Source organism: Lithobates pipiens, unplaced genomic scaffold (genome assembly GCF_037356315.1).
Source record: "Lithobates pipiens isolate NorthernLeopardFrog02 unplaced genomic scaffold, aLitPip1_a1.2 Scaffold_52, whole genome shotgun sequence".
In the NCBI taxonomy this organism is placed as follows: Eukaryota; Metazoa; Chordata; class Amphibia; order Anura; family Ranidae; genus Lithobates; species Lithobates pipiens.
Window position 1 is genome coordinate 4697728 of NW_027507875.1, and position 8129 is coordinate 4705856.

Genomic DNA, 8129 nt, shown 5'->3' on the forward strand with positions numbered 1-8129 from the left:
TTTTCTTTTAGTGGTATTTGATCGGTTTTTACTTTTTGCGCTATAAACAAAGAAAGACCGACAATTTTGAAAAAAAAAAGAAAAAAACAACATTTTTTTTACTTTCTGCTATAAAACATATCCAAAAAAAATGTAAGAAATCTAATTTCTTCATCATAGGCCAATATGTCTTCTACATATTTTTGGTAAAAAAAAATCCCAATAAACGTATATTGATTGGTTTGAGCAAAAGTTATAGCTTCTACAAACTAAGGGATATTTTTATGGAATTTTTATAGATTTTTTTTAACTAGTAATGGTGGCGATCTGTGATTTTTAGCGGGACTGCAACATTGTGGCAGACAGATCAGACACTTTTGACATTTTTTGGAGACCAGTGACACCAGTCTAGTGATCAGTGCTAAAAATATGCACCGTCACTGTACTAGTGACAGTGGAGGGGAAGGGGTTAACATCAGGGGCGATAAAAGGGTTAAACTTGTTCCCTAAGGGGTGCTTTCCAACTGGGGGGGGGTTGCTGTGACTGGGGAAAGAAAGAGATCAGAAACACAAGTCTTTCCCTCACAGATTGGCAATCTGCCTTGTTTACATAGGTAGACTGCCGTTCTGCCATTCCTGTGAACAACCAGCTGGTCCCGGTGGACATCGCGTCCCGTTGGACCCGATGATTGGCTCCCACTGTGTCCAATCACAGCGCGAGCGAGTCACGCGCGCCCCCCAAAGCTTGTGCACTGAATCACGTACGGGAACGTCATTTCGCACAGCCGGGCCGGCCTGCCACAGTATATATGCGTGGAGCGGTCTGGAAGCGGTTAATTTCACTGGTCCCCAAAAAAAGTGTCAAAAGTGGCACTTAGTGTCCGATTTATACACCATTTACTTATTTATTTTTTTTACCAAAAATATGTAGCAAAATACATATTGGCCTAAATTACTGAAGAAAAAATTTTTTTTTCCATTTTTTATTGAATGTTTTATAGCAGAAATATCAATTTTTTTTCCCCAAAATTTTCTGTCTTTTTTTTGTTTATATTGCAAAAAAAAATGAATTAAAAAAACAAAAACGCAGAGGTGATCAAATACCACCATGAGAAAGTTTTATTTGTGGGAAAAAAAAAAACGGAGTTAGACTTACCGGTAACTCTTTTTCTAGGAGTCTTCCAGGACAGCCTATGAGATATAGGGCTGGTCCCTGCGGGACAGGAAACACGTCAACCCAATCAAATAAAAGGTGTGGTCCTCCAGGCCCTCCTCAGTTTTACTCCAAGAACCGCCGGAAGGCTCTGAAAGACATAACACACTAACAATCACGTTAGTACACATCCTCACCACTTAGTCCAACTTAAACAACTTTGGGTGGGAAACCAGGCTGTCGTGGAAGACTCCTAGAAAAAGAGTTACCAGTAAGTCTAACTCCGGTTTTCTCATATCGTCTTCCAGCACAGCCTCTGAGATGATAAGCAATGAGCTCACCTTGTCAGGGCGGGACCACTGCCTGGAGGACCTTTCGTCCAAAAGTCTGCTCTTTATGAGACCATAAATCCAGACGGTAATGTCTTGCAAACGTAGAGTAGATGGACCACGTTGCTGCCTTGCAGTTCTCCTCTGGAGAGGCTCCAGCCCTCTCTGCCCAGGTTTGCGGAAACCGCCCTGGTAGAGTGTGCCTGCTTCCCCTCTAATTCATAGGTTTTAACTATCGCCATTCGTATCCACCTGGCGATAGATGATTTGGACGCCTTGCAGCCCTTGCGGGCGCCCGAAAAATTAACAAAAAGTGAGTGTGACTTCCTCAAGACCCTAGTGGCGTCTAAAAAAATGAATAGACTTCTTCTGACGTCTAACAAACTTAAAGATCTCGCCTCATCTCCGGTCTGAGGCTGAGAAAAATGTTGGTAAAATAATATCCTGTGTCCTATGAAAAGTGGACACAACCTTAGGGAGAAAACTAGGGTCAGTCTTAAGCACTACCCTGTCCTCTAAAATTAACAAAAATGGCTCTCTGACCGAGAGCGCCTGCAGATCACTGACCCTTCTAGCTGACGTAATCGCTATCAAAAAAACTGATTTTAGTACCATCCACTTAAGTGATGCTTTCTCTAAGGGCTCAAATGGATCTTGGGTCAAAGCCCTAAGGACCAAGGACAAATCCCAAGTAGGACAGGTCTTCATCTTCACAGGCCTGGATCTAGCCAAAGCCTTGAAGAAGTTCTTGACAAAAGGATTCTGCTGGAGAGAGGACTGAAGGAAAACACTTAAGGCCACCACCTGTACCTTTAGGGTGCTGATAGAGAGGCCCAGCTCTACCCCTGCTTGCAGAAAATCTAGGACTGCCGGGACCCCGGGACGTGCAATCCCCTGTTCTCACAACCAGGAATTAAACCTTTTCCCTATCTTGGCGTAAATCGCTCTAGTTACTGGTTTACGGCATTCTAACAAGGTCTTAACCACTCTCTCTGAAAAACCCTGTGATCTTAGGATCTGTTCCTCAGATACCAGGCCGCAAGCTTGAGTCTCTCTATCTGAGGATGCAGGATAGGCCCCTGGGAAAGCAAATCCTCCCTGACTGGCAGTAATATCAGAGGATGAACAGCCAACTTCTTTATGCTGGCAAACCAGGGTCTCCTTGGCCAAAAAGGAGCCACTAAAATGAGGTCCGTAGCTTCCAACCGGAACTTCTGCAGAACCCCTGCCACCATCCTTACAGGAGGGAAGGCATAACACAGGCCGAACTGCCAAGGATTGGCAAGGGCGTCTATCCCCCTGGCCCGATCCTGTGGGTGAACCGAAAAAAAATTGTGTCACATTCCTGTTGCTTTCTGTTGCAAATAGGTCTATTTCTGGCCTTCCCCAGCATGACACAATCTCCTCGAACACTTCCTTGTTGAGGGACCACTCGTCCTGGCCTATCTTCTGCCGACTGAGAAAGTCGGCCAGCAAATTCTGAGTTCCCTTCAGGTGAATGGCTGATATCGAGGACAAGTTCTTCTCGGCCCAGCAGAAGATTCTGTCCGCAATAGCCTGCAGCGTGGGGCTTCTGGTTCCCCCTTGTTTGTTCAGATAAGCTACTGCTGCTACATTGTCTGACCGAACCTGCAGATCCCTGCCCTGTAACTGGGACTGGAAGGTTTCTATAGCATTCCAAACTGCCAGAAGCTCCTTCTGGTTTGAGGAATGACCTGCCTCTACATTCGACCAGGTTCCTTGGGCTAAGATTTCCTCTAGGTGGGCACCCCAACCCAGCGCACTGGCATCGTTCGTGACCACCAGCGTAGCTTGTGGGGACCAGGGAAGACCCTTGTCCAGGTTGACCTGGGCCCGCCACCACCACAGAGACCTCCTTACGGCAGAAGATAGGGGCATAACCTGATCCAGGCTCTGCTCCCTGCCATCCCAATAGCGGAGCATAAGTCTCTGCAAAGGGCGCTGATGATGCCTTGCCCACGCCACCGCTGGAAAGCATGATGTCATCTGACCAAACCTGCAGATCCCTGCCCTGTAACTGGGACTGGAAGGTTTCTATAGCATTCCAAACTGCCAGAAGCTCCTTGAAGAAGAAGAAGAGAAGAACAGAAGGCGGTGGCAGCGGCGGTGACAGCGGCGACAGAAGACCGGGCCACCGCCTGTAAAAGAGCTATAAGAAGGCGCGGTGGCCCAGCAGAAGAACCGAAGAGGGGGGACAAGACCCCCGAAGTCGGAAGAAGAGGGCGGCGGCGAGGAAGAAAGCCGGACTCCTCCACTAGTAAAAGAGCTACAAGAAGATAGCGGAGAAGACCCCCGAAGACGGAAGACCCCCGGAGCTGTGCAATAAATTATTTTATCTTCTGTGTTGTGTTTTTTTTTTGTACTTTATTTTACAGGTGAATGGGTAGGGGTACATTGTACCCCATACTCATTCACATAGGGTGGGGGGCCGGTATCCGGGGGCCCCCTTATTAAAGGGGGCTCCCGGATTCCGATAAGCCCACGCCCGCAGACCCCGTCAACCAACGGCCAGGGTTGTCGGGAAGAGGCCCTTGTCCTCATCAACATGGGGACAAGGTGCTTCGAGATGGGGGGGCCGCGCGGCCCCCACTTCCCCAAGGCACCCCCCATGTTGAGGGCACGCGGCCTGGTACGGTTCAGGAGGGGGGGGCGCTCGCTCGCCCCTCCTTTCCTGGCTGGCCGGGTAGCGTGCTCGGACAAGGGTCTGTTGTGGACTTGGGGGGGACCCCCACGCAGATTTTTTTCGGCGTTGGGGTTCCCCTTTAAGTCCATACCAGGTGGCGGGGCCAGCGGCGTCTTCTTCGCGGGCCCCGCCTACCTGGAGACCCGCTTGAAATGAGCGGACTTTTCTCCGGGTGGGAAAAGTCCATTCATTTCAAAAGTACGGCGGACTGGCACACACGCGGCCGGATTGTCCGCCGAAATGCGAGTCCAGCGGGAAGATTGGAGTGCAAAACTACTTTCTAAGTCCGCCGTACTTTCGGGTCAAAAAAGTATGCCAGAAGCCTACACACGGGGGGATTGTCCGGCGGACTTGAGCTTGCCAGACTTTTCCACCCGCTTGTTTGATCGCGTGTACGCGGCATAAGAGTAACTAAAGATGAATTTGGATCCATGTGTGGCCACTGTGGTTGAACAGAAGTCAGGATATTCCCAATCAGTCAGGGCTGTAGGCTGGAGAGATGATCTGTATATTTTGACAGCAAGGTAGCCTTCCTGCTGTCAGAATTCAATAATACAGTGGAGAGGATTCCAGCACCCACATTGAGTGTGTGGATGGAGGAATCCAGTCAGGTGTTGTTTTTTAAATTTAACCCACTAGCTGAATGAAATAAACTGACATGTGCATGGCCAGCGTTAGAGATTCAGGGGTTAAGTGACCTGGAGATATTGAAGCACAGTTGTTTGGGCAGCACAGTGGTGTAGTGGTTAGCACTCTCATCTAGCAGTAAGAAGGGTTGCTGGTTTAAATCCCAACCATGACACTACCTGCCTGGAGTTTGCATGTTCTCCCTGTGCCTGTCTATATTCAACCTTATTATTAAGCCAGGTTTAACCATGAAGTAAGCATTTTAGGTTAACAGTAAAAAAAATGTATATCGTGCCATGGTTTTGATTGTGTATTTTTAACCCAAACCTCAGATTTCATTATCTCTGGATAAGTAAGCATAATGCCATTGTAAATTTTCTCTTTTTCATGACTGTTTGATAAGCGATGAAATCTTCAAGCAAGATGGGAAGCTATGATCTCTCAAAGCAAGATGGGAAGCTAGGCACTCCAAGCAAGACGGAATCCCTTTTCTGCTTCTGCAGCATTAGCAGATGGTGGGTACCTACATAAAAATCATGGATGATGATAAAATAAATTTTCTAACATGCTATAGAAGCAGTGTCGGAGTTATGAGCTTTAATCATAACTCATTGTTTGGGTTTAGCCACTGAATTTTGTGGACCCAAAAATATTTATAGACTGAGTTAGGAATGAAAAAGTATATAGCTCCAATCAACTGCCTGAGTTATGAGCTTTAATCATAACTCATTGCTTGGGTTAACCACTCAATTCTGTGGACTCAAAAATATTGCTATACTGAGTTAGGAATGAAAAAGTATATAGCTCAATCAACAGTCGTGTTCAGGCGCAATGCACATAGATTTTTTGCTGCCCATTTCTTGCAGCTAGGCTTTAAACAGGACCCCCCTCCCAAGCCCACTGTAGCCATGAAATCTTCAAGCAAGATGGGAAGCCATGAAATCTTCAAGCAAGATGGGAAGCCATGAAAACTTCAAGCAAGATGGGAAGCCATTAAATCTTTAAGCAAGATGGCAAGCCATGATCTCATCAAGCAAGATGGCAAGCCATGATCTCTTCAAGCAAGATGGCAAGCCATGATCTCTTCAAGCAAGATGGAATCCCTTTTCTGATCCTGCAGCATTAGCAGATGGTGGGTACCTACATAAAACTCATTAACCACTTCAGCCCCGGACCAATTGTCAGCCTAAGGACCAGAGGTCTTTTTACAATTTCGCACTGCACTGCTTTAAATGGTAATTATGCGGTCATGCAATGTTGTACCCAAACGAAATTTGCGTCCTTTTCTTCCCACAAATAGAGCTTTCTTTTGATGGTATTTGATTGCCTCTGCAATTTTTATTTTTTGCGATATAAATGGAAAAAGACCGAAAAGTTCGAGAAAAAAATATATTTTCCAATTTTTGTTATAAGAAAAATCGAATAAACTCAATTTTAGTCATACATTTAGAGCAAAATGTATTCAGCCACATGTCTTTAGTAAAAGAAATGTCAATGAGCGTATATTTATTAGACATGTGCATTCGTTTTCGTCCGAATGCATTTTCGTCCGAATTTCAGCTATTTTCGTTTTCGTTTTGACAAACGATAACGAAAGCACAAGATCCGAAAAACGAAAGATCCGACATAAATAAATGCTTTATTTTCGTTTTCATTGTTACAACAGTTCGATATAGAATAGGAGATTCGACATGACTCTGACAATAACAATCTGTCTATAGAACCTGTGGTCGAATGTGCCTAACCTTACCTCTATTAGTCCAAGATTATATAGAGAAAATATTCGACAGAGAAAAAAGATTTGACAGAGAGAAAAGATTCTGCAAGTTACTGTCCTAAAAAGTGTTTGGGGACCCGGGTCCTGCCCCAGGGGACATGTATCAATGCAAAAAAAAGTTTTAAAAACGGCCGTTTTTTCGGGAGCAGTGATTTTAATAATGATTAAAGTGAAACAATAAAAGTGTAATATTCCTTTACATTTCGTAGGGGGGGTTGTCTATAGTATGCCTGTGAAGGGGCGCATGTTTCTGGTGCTTAGAACTGTCCCTGCACAAAGTGTCATTTATGCAGGAAAAAAAGTCCTTTAAAATCACTCGCAGCTATTATGAATTGTCGGCTCCGTAATACAGAGAACACTCATTGAAAGTCATTGATAAAAAAAAAAAAAAAAAACGTGGGGGTCCCCCAAATTCAATTACCAGGCCCTTCAGGTCTGGTATGGATATTAAGGGGAACCCTGCCTCAAATTTAAGAAAAAATTTGACGTGGGGTTCCCCCTAAATATCCATAACCAGACCCTTCAGGTCTGGTATGGATATTAAGGGGAACCCCGCGTCAAATTAAAAAAAAAATTGACGTGGGGGTCCCCCTAAAAATCCATACCAGACCCTTTATCCGAGCACGCAACCTGGCAGGCCGCAGGAAAAGAGGGGGGACGAGAGAGCGGCCCCCCTCCCTCCTGAACCGTACCAGGCCACATGCCCTCAACATTGGGAGGATGCTTTGGGGGTCTGTGACCCCTCAAAGCACCTTGTCCCCATGTTGATGAGGACAAGGGCCTCATCCCCACAACCGTGGCCGGTGGTTGTGGAGGTCTGCGGGCGGGGGGCTTATCAGAATCTGGAAGCCCCCTTTAACAAGGGGACCCCCAGATCCCGCCCCCCCCCCCTGTTTGAAATGGTAAGGGGGTACAAAAGTACCCCTACCATTTCACAAAGAAAGTGTAAAAAATAGTTAAATAAGACAAACACACTTTTGAAAAATATCTTTATTAAAAATAAAAAAAATAAAAAAAAAAGATTCCAGCGGCGGTAATCCACTCTTGCTATCCAGCGACGGACGGTCATCTCTCCAGCGATGTCTCATCTCATCCAGCGCAGCGAATACATCCTTCTTCTGTCTCCGCTGTGGAGACACTGCAAGGATTCCGGCGGCCTGACGTTTCTTATATACGGAGGGCGGGGCCACCCGTCACCTGACCCGCCCCCCTCTGATGCAAGGGGAAACCCGGGGTTCCCTGTGACGTATGGGTGACCCCGCCCCCCTCTGATGCAACGGAAACCTGCCTGTGTTACATCAGAGGGGTGCGGGGTCACCCATACGTCACAGGGAACCCCGGGTTTCCCCTTGCGTCAGAGGGGGGCGGGGTCAGGTGATGGGTGGCCCCCCCCCTCCGTATATAAGAAACGTCAGGCCGCCGGAATCCTTGCAGTGTCTCCACAGCGGAGACAGAAGAAGGATGTATTCGCTGCGCTGGATGAGATGAGACATCGCTGGAGAGATGACCGTCCGTCGCTGGATAGCAAGAGTGGATTACCGCCGCTGGAATCTGTTTTTT